The sequence below is a fragment of the Danio rerio genome, chromosome 3 (genome assembly GCF_049306965.1).
Source record: "Danio rerio strain Tuebingen ecotype United States chromosome 3, GRCz12tu, whole genome shotgun sequence".
Lineage (NCBI taxonomy): Eukaryota > Metazoa > Chordata > Actinopteri > Cypriniformes > Danionidae > Danio > Danio rerio.
This window is the reverse complement of record NC_133178.1, coordinates 42,725,220-42,746,075: the sequence shown is the minus strand read 5'-3', so window position 1 is coordinate 42,746,075 and position 20,856 is coordinate 42,725,220. Positions and strand designations below refer to the sequence as shown.

Below are 20,856 nucleotides of genomic sequence, written 5' to 3'. Positions count from 1 at the left end.
ACCTGGGTTTAAAGGGAATTAGCCATTTCTCCTCAACGTTGATAATAAACTAATTTCTTTCTGTATGAAACGTCAAACAGACACGGTTGCTCCTGAGTCCTGTCAAACCTCCACTAGTTTTCCCTCTATTTCGTGGGTCCAAATAAACCGAAAAAGAGCGCTTTTAACTTCTCCCCAGCCTCCCGCTGGCCTGCAGCAGGTATACACACACGCACACACAAGTGAAAGCTGCTCTCTCATTGGCTGTAGGCGATGGCTGATGTTATTTTCAGTCAAAACTCAATTCACACGGCATGATTTGAATCGCCGACAGCTCCAGATATTTAGCATGCCAAATATCTCACAGGCATCGGCGACTCATCGGCGATTCTCTCAGATCGCGTCTTTGATCGTTCATACTGTGTGATTGTCACTCACGTGCACGAGCAGCGATTTGCCTGTGATTTCAGGCATTTGTCGGCGATTTCTCAAAACCTGTCGGCGAGCCAAAATCGGGGCTAAAATCACGCAGTCTGAACTAGGTATTAGAATCAAGAAACAGTTTGTGTTTTTAAGCCTTTAAATGCTACTTTTTCTTTAATGTCATAAACACCATATTGCTTTTAGGTTTCTTTTATCTGATTGGATGTTGATTTATTCTGATTCGTCAAAAAAATCTGCTAAGTCAACCACCTTTTAGTTTAGAACTTCAATAAAATAGATGCAAATTTTCCAAATTGCTCCTTTTGTTTGCATAACACTTAGAATTTTGCTCATAATATATATATATTTAACCCTTTTAAAGTATTTCAATTCTAGATTCACAGACATTTTTTTCAGGATCTTTGGGAAATTTTGTTACATTACAATTGTAATGTTTTGTATTATCAGTTATTTAAAGTATTTAAAGAAAAGTTATGCTGAAAAAAAATTGTGTCAGATATGTTTGGCTTTTGACATATAATTTTAAATGTGTGGCTAAGAAAAACAATATTAATTGATTTTTTTTTTTTTTTTTTTTTGGTGGTGCCAGTGAAAAATTTGGTAGGGCAAATAAAAATCTGAACCACTTCAGATCTAGACTAATCCAGTTTAATTTCTTACACCAGCTTTACTAAAAACGGTATTTCTCCCTTCTGCTTCAGATGTGGTACAGAAGAAGGTACATTTTTGCATTCATGGCTGTGCCTTAAAGTGAAAGTGTTGTGGGTACAAGTTTGCAATATTATATCACAGATTCATGGAATTGATTTTCCATTGGATCCAGAGATATGCCTATTGAGCAATTACACAAATTCCAACCTCCAGCATAATTATGCTATTAAACGCACTGAAATGTTGCTGACAATAGCTAAAAAATGCATTGCTTTAAAATGGAAAACATTGATGTTGATGTACCAATTGGACTGTGGATATCAGAAGTTTGCAACTGTATACCATTGGAGATAATCACATATTCTTTGAGAGGAAAGGATGAATTATTTTAAAAGATTTGGAATCCATTTTTGAATTATATTAAAACAGTACCAGATGATTTAATTTAACAAAATAGTTTTTTCCACTGGTTTATATTGTATCACCTCCCTTTATTTACATCATATTTATTTATTTATTTATTTATTTATTTATTTATTTATTTATTTATTTATTTATTTATTTATTTATTATTTTATTTATTTATTTATTTATTTATTTATTTATTTATTTTTATTTTACTTATTTATTTTATATACTGTGTATGTTTTACTTTAGTTTGTTTGCTGCTTTGTTTTGGTGTTCTGTATTGTTAACTTTTGAAAAAGCTAAATAAAAATATATAATCATAAAATCTGAACCACTCACCCGATCGGGCCTGTAGAAAAAATCCTTAGAATTGAACCCTGCAGTTATTTGATGAATTTTGACAAAAAGCAGCCAATGACATTTATAGGAACAAAAATACCATGGCAGTCAGTGACTGTGTTTTTCTAACATTAAACTAGTAAATTATCACTTTAAAGAGTACCTACTATGCCTCTTTTTACAATATGTAAAATAAGTCTCTGATGTCCCTAGAGCCTGTATGTAAAGGTTTAGCTCAACCCCACCCTAAATTGTGCCATTAAAGTGTGCTATTAACGCCTGTGCATCAGCATTGTGGCAGATTTAAAACAGGTCCAACGTTATCTCAGTGAAAAACTGAACACTTCAGAAGAAGTGGCTCAGACAAAGGCAGTGTTCATTGCTGCATCCTTAATATTTTTAACACCTCTTTGTCGTTGACATTATCTTCAGGAGGTGAAAACTGTAATGGCTGACGGCTGCTTCTCACTCAGGGCTGTTTATGCTAATGAATGAGAGATTGTCACTAATGGGCAGGGTTTTCCTCCTCCGATGACACATACAAAGGCAGAATGTCAAGCAAAATGTTTCATTCATTTATTCATTTTTATCATTAGAGGCTATCTATATTAATATAATATGATTATATATATATATATATATATATATATATATATATATATATATATATATATATATATATATATATATATATATATATATATATATATATATATATATATATATATATATAATAGTTATATATAAAATAGTTGGGTTAAAAATTAAAAATACCCCAACATATAACCCACCTATAGGTTGTTATAGCACCTTCCCAACTATGGGTTATTTAATTTAACCCAATGCATTGGGTTATTTTGTTTGGGCTTTTTTGAAACAGGAGATGAGTACATGACTTGAGAAACCTATTTTCAAAAACTTGATTGGGGTAGCACACATATTTTGAATGCCTTCGACAGAATTCAAATGAGCCATTTTAATCTAGACTAATGCCGAAATTGATTAAAAAAAATGATCTATGCCCACCTATAGTTATTAAATAAATAATCAAATAAAGGTTAAAAATAACCCAACAAAGCACCACATATTTAACTCAACTGGTTAAGTTATTAATAAATAACCCAATAAAGGTTAAAAATAACCCAACAAAGCACCAAATATGTTTAACTCATCCGTTGGGTTAAATAAATAACTCAATGTTTTTTAGTACTCAACTGTGATTAACCCCTTATAAAAGTGATTTTTGAATAATAGGTCCTGTTAACACGTTTGTGTTCCTAATTTGTGTTTTACACCCTGATGTCAAAATGATTTTAAAAAACAACTAAAAAAGTCATAAATGCTAATCGATTTTAATGTTTATGATGTCAAAACGACGTCAAAATTCTTGTAATTTTTACATCAAAGTACTTTACATGCATTGTAGGGGTACAAAAATTTAGTGTAAATTTGTAGTTTGGATTGTAGCTTTCAATCAAACTTTGACATCAAATTAGTTTTCATTTTTAACATGTTTAAATGTTTTAATGTTTTTAACATTAATGTAAGTTTGCCCACTGGGTTGGTAACTAAAATATGTGACTCAATCTAACAAACTGTAATTAGTTCAGCCATCTTGGATATTTAAATTTACTTTAAGTTACTTTTACTTACTAAAAATTAACAAATAATGAATATAGAATAATACTTTTAGCCACAAACTCATGCCATTGCTTGCAGTTACTTAACTGCTATGTTCAAAGTCTTATGGCCATAATGAATTGAATTGTTTCCATTGTCGTGGTTTTTCTGCTAAATGTTGATGTTTTGCTTGACACAGTTAAAGCTCATTAGCAAGATACTTTCATAAAATAAAGGGAATTAGTTCATTTTTCATTGGTCAGATGTCTGTTTATATTAGGCTACTTGGCACACGTCGTTTAAAAGCAGGGTTAACTGCGAAGTGTTGCAACAGCAGTGCGCTAGAGGGATAAGTGTAGATCAATATATGAAAAGTTCAAGTGATGAACCAATGGGAAGACTGATTTCTACAATGGTGAGTTAAAATCAAAACAATCTCACAGCCCTAAAAATGGCAAAAAAAAATCATTGGCAAAATGTATTAATTTGTTCCCTCGATTAACTAGACAGTGCACACAATTTGTAAATTCATTTTTTTAATTTACTTGATCATGCATAGAATTTGCTAATTTGTTCTCCAGTATTAAAAGAATAACTCACCAAAAAGTTTTCATTCATTGTTTACTGTCCCTCAAGTGGTTATGAACCTGTTTCAGTTTCTTTCCTCTGTTGAACACAAAAGAATATATTTTAAAGGGAACTGAAAACCGGTAACCATAAAATACATAGTTGGAAAAACAAATACTAATGAAGTCGATGGTTACAGGTTTCCAGCTTTCTCAAATCATCTTCTTTTCTGTTCAGCAGAACAAAAAGAAAGTCAAAGATGTTTGCAACAAGTGAAAGGTGAGTAAATGATGACAGAATGTTTAGTTTTCCTTGACCTATCCCCAAGTACATTGTGCACTTGATTCATTAATTTGTATCCGAATTCTAAGTAAATCTTGCACATGAAATAATAGTTAGTTGTAACTTTTTGTCAACTTAAACATACACATTATGAGGATAGCTATATCTTACAATCAGTATATCACGTAAGCAAACACAATATGATACAATATGATACATAGTCTGCTGAAGATAAATGAAGTACCAGCACTTGTTATGATTGTTTTGTTTGCATGATTTACCTAAAACAAGAGCACAATTTATTATTAGCAAGGGCACACAATTTTCTTAAAACACGACAACACACTAGCAAATTGTACGCACAAATTAGTAAATCAAAGGGAATGAATTAATTAATTGTGCACGTACTCTACTAAAGCAAGCAAACAAGTAGATTAATCAGGCCCATGATTTATTGATTGATTGATTGAGTGATTGATTGATTGATTAATTGATTGATTTGGTTGGTTGGCTAGCTGGCTGGCTGGCTAGTATGTTTGCTGGTTGGTTGGTTGGGTGAAGGTTTAGTTGGTGGGTAAGTGAGAGAGTTGATTGATTGATTGATTGATTGATTGATTGATTGATTGATTGATTGATTGATTGATTGATTGATGTCATGCTCAAGGGTCGATGGACATCAATCATTGTGAGGTAAAAATTATTTAGAATTGGCTTTTGATTGATTGATTGATTGATTGATTGGTTGATTGGTTGATTGATTGGTTGATTGATTGATATGTTTGTGGATTGGTTTGGGGCGGGTGGGAGGTTTAAATAAATGACTGATTGATTGGTTGATTGATTGATTGATTGATTGATTGATTGATTGATTGGTTAATTGGTTGATTGATTGATAGGTTTGTGGATTGGTTTGGGGCGGGTGGGAGGTTTGAATAACTGATTGATTGATTGATTGATTGATTGATTGATTGATTGATTGATTGATTGATTGATTGATTGATTGATTGATTGATTGATTGATTGATTTGTGGGTGGGTAGGAGGTTTGAATAACTGATTGATTGATTTATTGATTGATTGATGGGTTTGTGGATTGGTTCGTGGACGGGTGGGAGGTTTGAATAACTGACTTATTGATTGATTGATTGATTGATTGATTGATTGACTGATTGATTGGTTGATTGATTGATTGATTGATTGATTGATTGATTGATTGATTGATTGATTGATTGATTGATTGATTGATTGATTGATTGATTGATTGATTGATATCGAGTGGTTGGTTGGTTGGTTGGTTGGTTAGTTGGTTGGTTGGTTGGCAAGCTGGCAGGTGGATTGATTGATTGTTTGATTGATCCGATTGGCCTTTAAAACTTTAGAAAATGGCACTCATACACAGTGTTTCTGTAATTAAAATGGAGTTGTAGAATATACAATAAGTGATTATTTATTTGCTAAATACTTTATTAAATCATTTCAAGTGTGAAGAGTAAAAAGGCATAGCACATGAATAGTGCAGCCTAGTAGATATTTTATACTTAAAGTAAATAAACTGGTCTTTTTTTAAATCATACATTTTATTCTCATACATATATTTAACTGTACAAATTTACGATTTTGTAAATCTCAGAGTTACGAGATACGAGTTAATTTGGCAAAACTTCAAACAATTTAAATTTCCTGTAACCTCGGGCTGATAAAGCAACAAAGACGTGGACATAAAGTTTTATGTGTTTATTTTAGTTCCAGCTGATTGGTGAGATTACATCAAGTCACATGTTGGTGTAACAAACATTTGGACAAGCTTGTTTAGTGATGTCATTCCCAACACTACAAAACTATATGTAATCACTTTTTATGGGCTTGCAATCATGCTGTAAGTCACGTACCACAACGTTTGAGAGTTACGTTTATGGTGCGGGATGTCCTTGAAGTTAAAAAATGACTCTTGCTGATATAGACAAGCCGGTGACACAGCAATCGTGTTCGCCAGACCTGAAAACCTTTGGAATTTACATTTGACAGCATTCAGGTGAATGCATTTGTGGGCTACTTTTCATGCCAGGGTTTTGCAAATGTGAAGGAATGCTTTCAAAAATGGCAAAGACAGGCTGTTTATTGTTATACAATACAGGGCTTTTATAACATTTGCAGTGGCATTAATGGGGGAATCAAGTATATCAGTAACTTACTTTTTTTGCTCATTTATTTAGAAATTCTTAGGCTTGCAGGCTCCTCCACACAAAGGACGATAACTATAATGGTAAAAAAAAATCTTTCATTTTTTATTTAAAAGAATAGTCCGCTACAGTAGAACCGCACAGGGGAATAATATCACTGGAATCATTTTCTGAATTATTCTTTCCAGTCAATAAAGACCCAACCCGAGTTTAAAGTGACTGACAATAAAATTGCAGCATGCACTTCTAATACACATAACACTGACTACGTTGACACATCAGTAATCAACGTTGGACATCAGTAATCAAATTATTTGCCTTAATCTGAATAAGAAATTTGATTGTTGCAATTTGATTGTTCCTTTCATGATCCCGTTTTACATGTGAAAGCATATTAACGTCATTACGTCACCGCGCTATCCACATTATCTCCAGAGTTTCATGCAATTTCGGGTTTTTTATTTTTAATTTCTTGACTTTAACTGCAGTTTGGCACTTACACTTTTATTCAGGAACATTTCATGCATGCCCCCTGTGACATACAAGATATTGGATGCAAGTATGAAGTAAGGACTGGTGTTTTAATGGAATGTAATACTGCACGTCGAATGGGAAAAAATTACTCTTTGCGATGTGTGTCTGTGGTCCTTTGCTCAACAGCTGTAGGATATTGTATAGAATATCCTGTTGCAAAATGGGTGGTAATCCTACACGATTGTTATAGTTTGATTAAGGTGTTTACATGTCTGTACTGCACAGATAATAATAATAATAATAATAATAATAATAATAATAATAATAGGGCGAAGCAGTGGAGCAGTAGGTAGTGCTGTCACCTTACAGCAAGAAGGTCGCTGGGTCGCTGGTTCGAGCCAAGGCTCAGTTGGCGTTTCTGTGTGGAGTTTGCATGTTCTCCCTGCATTTGCGTGGGTTTCCTCCGGGTGCTTCGGTTTCCCCCTCAGTCCAAAGACATGCGGTACAGGTAAATTGGGTAGGCTAAATTGTCCGTAGTGTATGAGTGTGTGTGTGTAAATTTTTACAACTGTGACAAATGTTTCCCAGAGATGGATTGTGGCTGGAAGGGTATCTGCAGCGTAAAAATGTGCTGGATAAGTTCGCTGTGGCAACCCCGGATTAATAAAGAGACTAAGCCACTAAGCCGACAAGAAAATGAATGACTGAATGAATAATAATAATAATAATAATGTGACTAAATAATAATAATGCGACTGAAATATGCATACGCAACATGTCTTAATTCAAATTTTGTTTAGTTTGATTATGACTTTAGTCAGAATAAGGTAATCAAAAATGGCTGTTTACATGGTACACTCTTAATCAGAGTATAGAATTAAAATCGAATAATTGGTGCCTGTGTAAACATACTCATTTTTGTGTGTTGGTGCGATGCTAGTTTTTTATCATTAGTTAATAATCTTTACAGTTATTAATCTTGTGTGAACAGGTTTATTTGTATATGTGCATGCAACTATAACAGTTAAAAAAACTATATTCATAATCAGAGATATTATCTACATTATATTGTAAAACAAGTTGTTTTATATATATATATATATATATATATATATATATATATATATATATATATATATATATATATATATATATATATATATATATATATATGTGTGTGTGTTTTATATTTTTAAAACATATCTTATAATTCCCACTCTAAAAAATGATGGGTTTTATACAATTTCTTCATGTTGTCCCAACACAATTATTTTGAATTTAGTTAACTTGAATACAATTAAGTTGTCCAAAAATAAAACAAATTTTAAATAAGTAGTTTGAAAAAGCAGCAAAAGTCTTTTTTCAGTGCAAAAGCCCTTTAAAATATACATATACTTATTAAAAAATATATTTTATTTTTTAATAAAGTTACCAAATCAAGCCCTAAAACAACAAGAAAATATAACCACTGAAGAAAAAATTATATTGCAAACAGTACATTGTGAATTAAATAGTTTTTTTTTTTACATATATAATTAATTAAATCTATATTTTTTATAATATATATTAACGTGCTGCAAACTAGGAAAACACATGCAATTACAAAAAACTCTAAAATATCTTAGCATATGTGTTGCAAAGTCTAATACAAACACAAAAAAAATATATATATATATATGCTTTTTCGCATAACCTAAACAAATTATGAAACGCCTGCATTTTTTCTCAACAATTTCAAATAGCAAGGAACACAATGGAAATGTTTCAAAGAGACCATAAAACGTGACGGACCAGGGTATTTAGGTTATGGTTATTTAGGCTAATAAAATACAAAAGGCAAAAGAATCAGGATATAAAATAAACAAACAAAAAAACTCATCTTTTAAAGATCACCTACAACTTCACGTACTAATAGTCATGGCACGGTGTCTGTCATGTTTTTGCGTCTCCTTTAAACAATTTTCATTGTGTTCCGTTGTTTTTACAACTGTTGTGAAAAAATGCAACGTGTTTTATTAGGTTGTTTGCATTTTTTGTAACTCTATGTGTTTTCTTAAATTGTTGCACATTAAGCTCTCTCAGCCACTATATATATCCCCTTATTTGACATGGCTGCTTTTAATTTATTCATAATTATCTTGCAATAACAAATCCCAAATGTATGGCTCAAGTAGTTCTGTCCTTGCAGCTGTGAGAATTTTGTGAATGTGTGTGCTTGTGTGTGTGTGTTTATTTAATGTTCTTCAAAAGATAATGGTTATATTTGATAGCTCTGGACAAACTGTGCGCCCGTCGACTGGAAAACATGAGCAAACGCGGTGTAATTCAGAGCAGACTTGCTGTTGTTTTCTTTGTCTTGTGCAACCTACCAGCAATCACGACAGCTGCTTTGTCGAGGAGCAGGTACTTAAGCTGAAAGTGCACCTGTCATGTCATTTGTCTAAGAGTTCCAAGGCCACTCAACAGGTAGCAGAATGGCAGCTACAGCTGCCAGTCACAACCTCCATCAAAAACTCATGCAGGAAGCTCGCCGAACACAGCTGTCAAATGACTCCAATAGTTTCCTCTGGGACCGTGACTTTCACTATATGTAGAAGAACAAGCATAGAACAATCTGACTTCCCCCATGTGACGCTGACCTCTGCTTACAGTTTCCCCAAATGACTGTCATACTGTTTGGTGACCAGATTTCCTAGATTAAAACCATTTTTTCTTTGGTGGCCAAAAATAGCATTGAAATCTCCCTTATGATTATTTCTGTGTTCAAAAAAAAAATGGGGACAATTTTTATTTTTGGGGAAATGTTATAAAATAAAAGGTCACACTTTATTTTGATGCTCCATTTGTTGAATTTAAATTTCATTGCATCTACCTGATAAATAATTCTCATTAGATTATAAGTAGACTGTTGGGGTTATAGTGTAAGTTGACAAGTACTTGCAAAGTGTCTTATAGTCAGTTAAATGTCTGTTGAAGGAGCAGTATCAGCAGATATTAAGCACACAGTCTACTATTACTCAACTTGACTATCAAAATATAGTGTTTCTAAATATAAAAATATTAATAAATAAAATTAATTGTGGCAAACATGGATGAATGGTTACCCAAAATATTGTCAAAAATAAATTAAGTTTAAAACTAAACAACAAAAATCAGGACAGTGTAAACTATTTTTAAAAAGTATGTAATTTGATTATTTTTATACCATTTTTTTATACCATTTTGTGGTCGAAAATAGCACTGAAATCTCTCATAAGATTATTTATGAGATCAAATAATTCAGAAATAAACTGAATATTTTTTATTTTAAAATCCGGGCCAAGAGAACAAAAATTGTGGGAAACGGACATCTGATCACTCACATTTTGTCAAGATAAATTAAGGTTTTAGCATTGTTATTTATTCTGAATGTCGATGCTTTACATAATTTAAGGTTATTTTCAAGATACTGTCATGGGAATTATATCAGTATTTAAAAATGGCAACACCAATCACCATAATGGTGACTTTAGGGTATCATATAGGTTATTAATAGTGCAATGTTTGTCACAATGCTATCATAGTAATGACACTGATATTAATAGCAGCTGGTTACACCATAAATTTATATTACTACATCAGATTCCTATTTATTTCTAAGTAAAGGGTTGCAGCTGGAAGGACATTTGCTGCGTAAAACATTTGCTGGGTAAGTTGGCGGTTCATTCCGCTGTGGCGACCCCGGATTAATAAAGAGGCTAAGCCGAGAAGAAAATGAATGAATGAGATTCCTATTTATAGGTTACTTAATGCTCTACTTAATAACCGTGAAGTCCTCAGCAGTGCACAGGTAGGAAGAGAATTGTTATATATCAACATATATAATAACGGGAACACAGATTACCACTTACTATATAAGTACACCCCGCACAAATCTCTCTTTTAAATTCATAATTTTTATTAGGAAGCTTTACAATATTATAGTTGTGCATACACATTAGATTAGTCAGTACTAAAGCTAAATCTGGATCTTATCTAACAAAATAATTAACATTAACGGTCCAAAAACTAATGCAGCCAAATTTATATGTTATCGAAAAATATTAAATACAAATTTATAAAAGGGGTAAACCAAGAGAAGCAAAAAAAGAAAATAGTTAAAATTTTGTAGGTTGTAGTTTATTTTTGCAATATTTTGCTTGAATTTAAGTGTATTTTATATGTGTATTTCTAAATATGTTTGGTGATTGAAATATTATTTTAATAAATATATCTGTTTAATAAATCTGTTTTGTTTAAATGCACCAAAATACATTGGCCACATTCACTGAGAAATTAATAAAAATATAAATTTTTTAAATGGGCTGTACTCAATTATGCTGAACGCTGTATTTAAATATATATCTAATTGTCGTGACATTTTCTAAAATATGTGCTGTGTAATATCAGGCTGCTTTTAGCATTTTACAGTTCTTCTTTATGTTTAGAGTATCTTATTTTTCTTTTTCTGTCCAGGTGATTTCATACAGCCTCAACAATATTTAGGTCTGGATCCTATAGAGGCCATTTCATGACTGCCTGTGTTTCACCAGTTTTCATTGCAATAAGCAGATCAGTATCATGCTGAAAATGAAAACTATTCCCACTGAAGTCCTTTCCAGAAGAAATGACACAATGAATTACAACCCTGTAAAAAAAATTATTTAAAATCTGTTCACCATTCCATTAATTCAGACAATGTTGCTAACAACACTGGTAGAAATGCAGCTCAAACCAAAACAAACAGCCTCTCTCAAACATTGTCATAATAATTAATTAATTAATTAATTAATAATTAAAACTTTAACCTAGCCTCTATCCTAACAAGCCAATCATCAACTGAAATATAATTTATTCCACCATAAAAAATACACTTGCGACTGGTTTTGTAATAAATAAAATATATATGTACTGTAAACTTTGATTTAAAAAGCATGCAATTTAATTATCGGGATAATACAGTTCTGAAAAGTGCCGTCAAATGATTCCAGAAGTTCCCTTTGGGACCATGAAGACGAACAATCATAGAACAATCTGACTTTCACTCTGACCCTGACCTCTGTTTACAGTTTCCCCAAAATGACTGGCAAGGATTCCTGCTGGCCTCCGACTGTAAAAGTTCCAAAGGCAAGAATAATCTAGCTCTGAGCAATTACTAAATACTCTTCTAATCTGTAGGATCTCTCCAAACCGTTTCCAAACACCTCTATTTCATGCTGTTTACCTCTTGATTGTTTCCAAGTGGCCGCTCAGAGGTTGTGCACTGAGTTGGTATGCGCTCATGGCCATGTGTTGGCTCGTGGTGGGGGGCCCAGTAATCAAAGCCAGGCCTCAGGAAGGGCAAGGATAGATCTGAGTTTGCAGCTGCTGATGCCATCTGATTTGAGCACTGGCCCAGTATTCACTAGCCATATACGCGGGGAAATATGTCCTTTGACTGGAAAACATTATTCGAAACTGCAGCGGTGGACACAAATGAAGTTTCCTGAGTAAAAGTATAGACGTTAAAGTTTTAAGTACTTCTATTAAATCCTTTTTATTTTATTTTTTTGTATTACATGTAAAAAAAGAAGAAGAAAGAAACAATGTGAAATAAACACACACCATACTTTTTTTACTACTCAAGTTTTAAAAATAAACTTCATGAATGGAATTGAGTCAAATTTGTTTAACCAAGCTCAGTAAAAGTTAGGTTATTGAATCATTTTGCTAGTAATTTGTAGTTACTTTTCAAATAAGAACATTTTACTCTCTCTTTGTACATTTTACTCAAACAAAATGACAAATATATAAGTAAACACGCAGTAGATTTCTTGTTAAAATCTATATTTAGTTCAAACCAGTGTTCTGATGAATCTTTTTATATTCTTAACAAAACTTGTCTTACACAGATAACTAATGCTAATAATCAATGCAAGTGCGCAAACAAGTGAAAATAACTTTACCATACAACCGATAAAATATTAAAATAATATAGTATATAAAATGTAAATATAAACTGTATAATAGTATAAAAAAGCATATAAACGTTTCAAACTAAATGTTAATAATAAATGACATACACAACAATTATAAAGCAAAATATAGCACAGCATAAAATCTGATTCAGAATGGAGTGTTTGAACACTTTGCAGAAATGTGTATATGTGTAAAAACAAAACAGTGTAATGTGGCACTTGTGGAAAAAGCTAATGAAATGCTAATCACAGGGGAAATCATTCTCCTCTCTGCCATGTTCATCAAAATGATTTCCCAATAGTAATGTGTCCAATCATTTTAGCAGAGAATATGGAGCCAGATGAGTCTCAAAAATAATACATTTACAAAATAAAAATACATGCACAGCACAATTCACATCTACAAAATCTGATTCTTAAATTCAAAACACAATTCATAAATTTGCTAAACACAATTATTACATTCAAAACAGTTTATAAATACACAAAACGCTATTCGTACATTTTAAATAAATAAACAAACTATTTCGTTAATACACAAAACACAACTTGTCAATTAAAAGAATTCATAAATACACAAAACACAACTCGTAAAATCAAAACAAAATTATCAATCCGATTCGTAACTACACAAATTTGTAAATTCTTGACACAATTTACCAAGTACATTAATCCAATTTGTAACTACAAGAACCAAATTTGTAAATTTAAAATACAATTCATAAATACTTAAAACACAATTTGTAAATGTCAACAATTCATAAATACACAAAAAACAACAGCTACACAAAACACGATTCTACGCAACCACACAAAACACGATTCTATCCAACTACACACAACACGATTCATAAATTCTGAACACAATTTATGTGTTTACGTGTTTTACTTGTGATCTCACAAATTGTGTTTTAAAATTACGAACTTGATTTTGTGCATTTATGAAATTTATTTTGTAATTGTATTATTTTTGAGTCTGGTCTGACTCCATAATATGAGAGTCTAAAGCATGTTTATATGTTTTATATGTTGATTTTGGTGGTTTATAAGGACTCTTTGTAAAAAACAATTTCACTGAATATATTAGTAATATCTAAATCACTTTACATAAAAACGCTCAATTTTGTGCCTGAAATCTGCAAATATTCATATATCGTATTGGTAACTAAAAGTGGTACTGATGTGACCTCAGAAATAATAAGCATAACTATATCTTAAATAACCTTAAAAACCTTGTTCTTATGCATTCATAAATTGACAGTTTCACAAAATGAAAAATTCTGCCATCACTTACTCATCCTCCACGTGTTGCAAACCTATTTCAGTTTCTTTCTTTTCTTAAACACAAAGGAAGATATTATGAAACATTTTCGGGGAGAAAAACAGCCCTTTTTGTTTTTTTCCAACATTGTTCAGAATATCTTCTTTTGTGTTCAACAGAAGAGAATAATATGAACCACTTGAGAGGGTGAAAATGATTAGGAAATCTTCATTTGTGGGTGAACTATACCTTCAATTTGAATAATATAAACAATAATATAAAATGTCTCTATCCGTGTCAGTCTCTATGTACTGCCGGTGTCCTACATCCAATAATCCAGTGTTAATAATACAAACCAACATTGCTTCAATTAAATAAAAACAAAAAATGTTGGATGTTTCCAGTGATTTGATATTAAAACTTTGTTCTTTGTTTCAGATTCGGATGGACACAGTCAATAACCTGGAATGGACCAATTTATTGTGGACAATCACCTTGGATTTGTTGAAAAAGCAGAGGATGCAGTTTTTACTGGGACTTGATATAGTCAATGGTATTGACATGGAACCTTCTGTCAGTGGAGGGAGAGTTGGGGGATGCCAGAAAACACAGGACAGATATTTACAACTTCCTCAGGTAAAGCAATTCAATATTTTCTTCTGTTTTTACCTTTCTTTCTGCCAAATGAAGTAGGCTATGGGTTCAAATCTTACAGAGTGCACATTTATAATCATGTATGGCTAGATTCTAAGTACTTTTCATGACAATTAGAGTTTTGCTGACTTATTTATTTAGAGTTACAATCAGTATTGTTCAAACTTTTGTGGTTGGTACATTTTCATTTTCTTTTTTTTACGTATTACAATGATCAAAAGTGACAATATTGACATTTATTTATGTTAAGCTGTAAAATATTTCTCTGTTCTGCACTGCAAAAAAAATAATAAATCTTACCTTTCTTTTCTAACTTAAAGTTTTTGCCTTGTTTCAAGTTCAAATATTGAAATATTCTTAAATCAAGATGGTTTTTCTAGACTAGAACAAAATATTGCTGTATTTTCAGAAATAATACATTAAAATTAAATGTGTTTTTACTTAAAACAAGCAAAATAAGCTACCAATGGGGTAATTTTGCAAAAGCTTGTCCTACTTGGAAATTTTGTTTTGTTTCTAGTCCAAATATTTAAAAATTCTTACATCAAGAAACATTTTCTAAGTAAGTAAAACATAATGTCTTGTTTTCAGAAATAAGATTTCACTTTTAAGTGAGTTTTTCATTAAAACAAGCAAAATAATCTGCCAATAGGGTAAGAAAAATAATCTTGTTTTTCCTTTTGACATAAGATTATTTAGCTTGTTTTAAGGAAAAAAAATCACTGAACATTGGTATATTATTTCTTAAAATAAGACAATATGTTTTGCTTGTCTAGAAAATGCTTCTTGATTTATGATTTTTTTAATATTTGGACTAGAAACAAGACAATAAATAAAGGTAAGAAAAGCATTTTATGCAGTGAAAAAACATAATATATCAAAGTGAAAACGAGATTACGATTTTTTTTTTACTCAATTGGCAAATCATTTTGCTTGTTTTAAGGAAAACTCTCCTAATGTTGACTTAATATTTCTGAAAACAAGACTATTATTTTTTTGTTTGTCTAGAAAATGCTTCTTGATTTAAGAATATTTAGATACTTGGACTAGAAACAGGATGTAAGAAAAGCATGTTTGCAGCGTGTAATCAAGTTGCTGCCTTAAATTTGTAAGATGATTCAACTTCTTCAAATCTTTTTTTTACCTCAAACTGATAAAGTTAAACCTCATCTAACTTTCAAATGAAATTTAACTTGTTAATTTATTTTAAGTTAATATAACTTAAAAAAATCTATGCTCATGTCATGATTTTTTGATCAAATATAAAATAAGAAAATAGTCTAAATATGAAAATAACTCTTAAAAGGAAAACATTTGTAGAACTTTACAATACAGTTAAATTAGTTAATGTTATTAATTGTATTTACTAACACAAACATATAACGATCAATACATTTTTACAGTTTTTATTAATCTTTTTTAATATAAGTTAATGGAAATAAAGAGATTCATTGCACTGTAAAACCCTTTATCAAATGAAATGAGTGGCGTTAACTCAAAATATACTGAAAGTCAATTCTACTCATTTGAAAAGAGTTTTGAACTCAGCGTTGAAGGCATTGAGTTAATTAAATACGTCATTACTTCAATTTTTTAATGGATTAAGTTTACTGAACTCATAGATTAGTAGTTTTTTTTTACTCAAATTGTTTGTAGCAATCGGTTTCCTCAAACAGTTTGAGTTGCTTAAACTTATTGGGTTTTACAGTATTGAGTTGGTTTGAGTTCTCTTCATTTAATGGCTTTTACTGTGCTCATATTGCTTTGTTTACAGTACTCAGTAGGATTAGTTTTTGAACTTAAATGGTTTGTTGCAATCGGTTTCCTCAAACAGTTTGAGTTACCTTAACTTTTTGGGTTTTACAATGTGTTATTCAAAGCACAACTTTTCATAATGCATTAGTTAAATGCTGTACAAGATTGTTTATACTTAGTTGAAATTAGTAAATACATTAGATAACATTAACTAATCAACCATTATTTTAAAGTGTTACTCAAATAGTTATACATTATATTGAGCAATGAATAGTAAGGATGTTAGAAATGCAGATTTGACATCATAGTAATCATTTCACTCTAAAAAGTTTTTTTTTCTTTTCAAATTAGTGTTTTTCTCAACCTCTTATATTTATGATCAGTTATTTCACTAAATATGGCAATAAATATAAGTTATTCTTTGTCATAAAAGTAAAATTACTGAACCTACACATATGAACCTGTGAAAAATGCTCATTTATAAGAAAGTTTCAGATGGCATTTAGAGTTTTTTTTGCATCTGAACTCTTCATACATATTTAAAAAGAAAAATTACAAACATATTGTTGACCCCAAACACCTAAACAATAGTGTATATAAACTTAAATCATATAAAAATAGTATGTAAAATAAAATAAAAGCATTTTTGGCAAGGTCATCAAAAAAACGTTTGCGCATTTTTGTTAACTTTGGCTTGGCAATCCTTGACAAGCGTTCCTTTAATGTTTCTTTTGTGAACTTTAAGGTGTGTCAAATACCAAGATGAATGCTTAACTACACCCAGTCTTGATTTCCCATGAGCAATTTGTAATATGTCATTAAATTCACGGCTCCACACAAACTGCTCTTTCATTTTCAGATGAGCTAATCAAATAAAGTCATAAAAAGGAGGAACAGGACCTCACATTCCAAAGGCCTTTGATCTTTTAGCAATGAATCCATGAGATTACATGCCTGATTATATCCAGGTGTTGAGTCATAACTTCAGAGGTTCAGAGCATAGAAAGTAATATTCGTCTTTAAGGCCTGCTAATTTTTCTCTCTTTTTTTTTCCTTCACAAAGACAGCTCCTTTTAAAGACACAGTTCACTCAAAAATGCGTTTACTTTCCCTCGAAGTGCTTTTAAACCTTAATGAGTGTCTTTTTCTGTTGTACACAAAAGAAGATATTTTGAAGAATGCTGCAAAGTGATAACCGTTAGCTATATGCTTCCATCCAAAGATGCGAATTAAATTTATAAGCAAAACTGTATGATGTTCACTTTTGGAAATAAAGGTACAAAATCTGTGACTGAGCTGGAACCTTTTCAAAAAGTACACTTTTATACCGTAGGAACTAGCACTGCAAAAATGCTTTTATCACTTGGATTTTATATCATCTTTCTAGTCCAAATATCTCAAAAAATTTTGGAGTGTCTATTTAGGCCAAATGCAAATTGCACACCTCGTTGGAATAAGCTAAGTAAACAATTCATGCCCATCACCGTCTGATTGACAAAAGTAAAGAGCGCATCAGACAGCAGCGTGAATGGCGTAGCTCGTAAAGCGCGAGGCAGCATCTTTTGATGCGATCAATCATAAACCTTGTTCGGATACAGCGTCTGATGAACACATTCTTCTTTTTTTTGGGGGGGGGTACCATTATTGACTGTTTTTTAAACTTTAAGGCAAACTGTGAAGTTCTTTCATTTCATCTTTTTAAGGACCTGTTAGCAACAAAAACGCACCTTTTGAAAAGGTCCCGTCCCAGTGACAGATTTTGTACTTTTACTTATGAGATTACATACTGGAATTTATTTGGTAAATCTGTTTTCATCATGGTTAATGCATATTTTTTGGTCACACTTTACAATAAGGTTCATTAGTTAATGTTAATTAATGCATTTACTAACATGAACAAACAATGAAAAATACATCTACTACTGTATTTGTTCATGTTAACGTTAGTTAATGAAAATACAGTAGTTCATTGTTAGTTCATGTTAACTCACGGTGCATTAACTAATGTTAACAAGCACAGACTTTGATGTTATTATTGCATTAGCAAATTTTCAATTATGATTAATAAATGCTGTACATGTGTTGTTAATGATTAGTTCATGTTAGTAAATGCATTAACAAATGAACCTTATTGTAAAGTGTTACCTATTTTTTTCTTATTGGATAAAAAGTTACTTGTTTTTTATGTGCATTTTGAAAATGCATGTGTATTGTGAAGTTTCTATGAAGAATTTTTTATGCGATATTCCAAAATGCATATAAAAATAGGTGGATGTAAACATAATTGACATCTATGGTAGGAAAGAAAACATACTATCTTCAAAATATCTTCCTTTTTGTTCAACAGAAGAAACTCAAGCCGATTTGTAACAAGTGAAGGTTGAGTAAATGATGACAGAATGTTCATTTTCATGAACTCTTTTATTGACTCATAAAATCATATTTACCCTCATGTAATGTACCTCTTTTTGTGTCCGTTCTGACATATTTCTGGCTCTTAGTCTTCAATAGGCTACAAAATCTATACAGTCTGTGAGTTTAAAACATTCTCATCCATATAAAAGAATTATGAAGACACTTCCTACTGCATACTTGTTCATGACTGAATGAAAAGAACAGTGTTTAAATCCCCTGCGTTCTTTCATGTTCCACTTTGCTTTCATCTCTTGTCAGATGGAGAGATACAATCCGAAACGTACCTTGATTATAATCTCTTCTCACTTTGAGAGAGGAGGCCTTTTTCTCCATCATGTTTTCCTGTTCTAGCATAGATTTAAATGAACACTCCCTTTTTTTTTTTTTTTTTTTTTAGAAATAAACATAAACATTTATGGATTCATTCAGCTGTTCACCTGGTCTGCCAGGAGCACTTTTAGCTTATAGCTAGGCCCAGACAGTATCTGCAGACATGTTTTGCTATTTCTGCGCAGAATTTTGTAAAAAAAGAAATCTGCAGAATTATGTGGAATGATTTTGGGAGTATCGTAACTAAAAACGTAATATATACAATAAAACATTTTATGTTTTTACCTTATTTAATTAAATAAATAACACACACATAAATAAATAACTTGATTATTTAATGTTTATAATGCAAATCCAATTAGATTCACTTATTTGGTAAACTAAGCAAGTCTTTCATATAATATCTCTACTAAACCACAGAACATATTAATTTACAGACTGTATTGTAAATAAAACAATAATATTAATGAAAATTCAACAACTGAAAAAATATAAGTTTACACAAGTAAATAAATAGACTCAATTATTAGCAAAAAATCCTCTGAAATCTGGGGATTTCTGCGTGTGCAGATTACTTCGCGTGCAGATTGCCTACTTATAGCTTAGCATAAATTACTGAGTTGTATTAGTCCATTAGCATGTTGCTTAAGAATTTCAAAAAAGAATTGTGATCATTTTCCTATTTAAAGCTTGAATCTTCTGTAGTTACATTGTATACTAAGACTTACAGAACATGACAAGTTGCTATTTTTCTAGGCAGGTACATATCATTTATAGTATAGCAATAATAATAATAGGCTAGTAATAATCAGGGGAGTGGTGATGTAGTGGCGCAGTAGGTAATGCTGTCGCCTCACAGCAAGAAAGTCGCTGGTTTGAGCCTCGGCTGGGTCAGTTGGCATTTCTGTGTGTAGTTTGCATGCTCCCTGCATTCGCGTGGGTTTCCTCGGGGGGCTCTGGTTTCCCCCACAGTCCAAAGACATGCGGTACAGGTGAATTGAGTAGGCTAAATTGTCCGTATTTTGATTGTGTGTGTGAATGAGCGTTTGTGGATGTTTCCCAGGAATGGGTTGTGGCTGGAAGGGCATCCACTGCCTAAAAACGTGCTGGATAAGTTGGCGGTTCATTCCGCTGTGGCGACCCCGGATTAATAAAGGGACTAAGCCGAAAAGAAAATGAATGAACGAATGAAGGGACAATGATATTATACAGTACCTGAAAATAGTCCCCATCTGCTGCATCTATGGCACGGCAGCAAAGCTCCTTGATATTACGCCAGAATGAGAATATAGTTCCTAGCCATATCGACTAGGATAATACCAAGTTTTCATTTTCTGTCAATCTTACAGTCTCAGAACTAAAGCTACACAGTCACTGAGGTGGTAACTTTCCAAACAGTACACTTTTGTAGCATACAGGTGGACATTAGTACCTTTGAGGCACACTTTTGTAGCTTTTACATTGACTTTTGTACTTTAAAATTACTGTTAGGTACATATTTGTACTTTTTAGGTACCAATATA

General features: G+C 31.7%; 1 protein-coding gene across 4 annotated transcripts in view; it reads left to right on the top strand.

Moving 5' to 3' along the window:
• The window catches only part of axin1 (axin 1), a 107,968-nt gene that overhangs the window by 10,645 nt on the left and 76,467 nt on the right, over window positions 1–20,856 (top strand). For all 4 annotated transcript variants that reach the window (XM_073943489.1, XM_021471209.3, XM_073943488.1 and 1 more), the window contains exon 2: window positions 14,618–14,815. The gene's annotated coding sequence lies outside the window, so the exon portion shown is untranslated. The remainder of the gene's footprint in view (window positions 1–14,617; window positions 14,816–20,856) is intronic.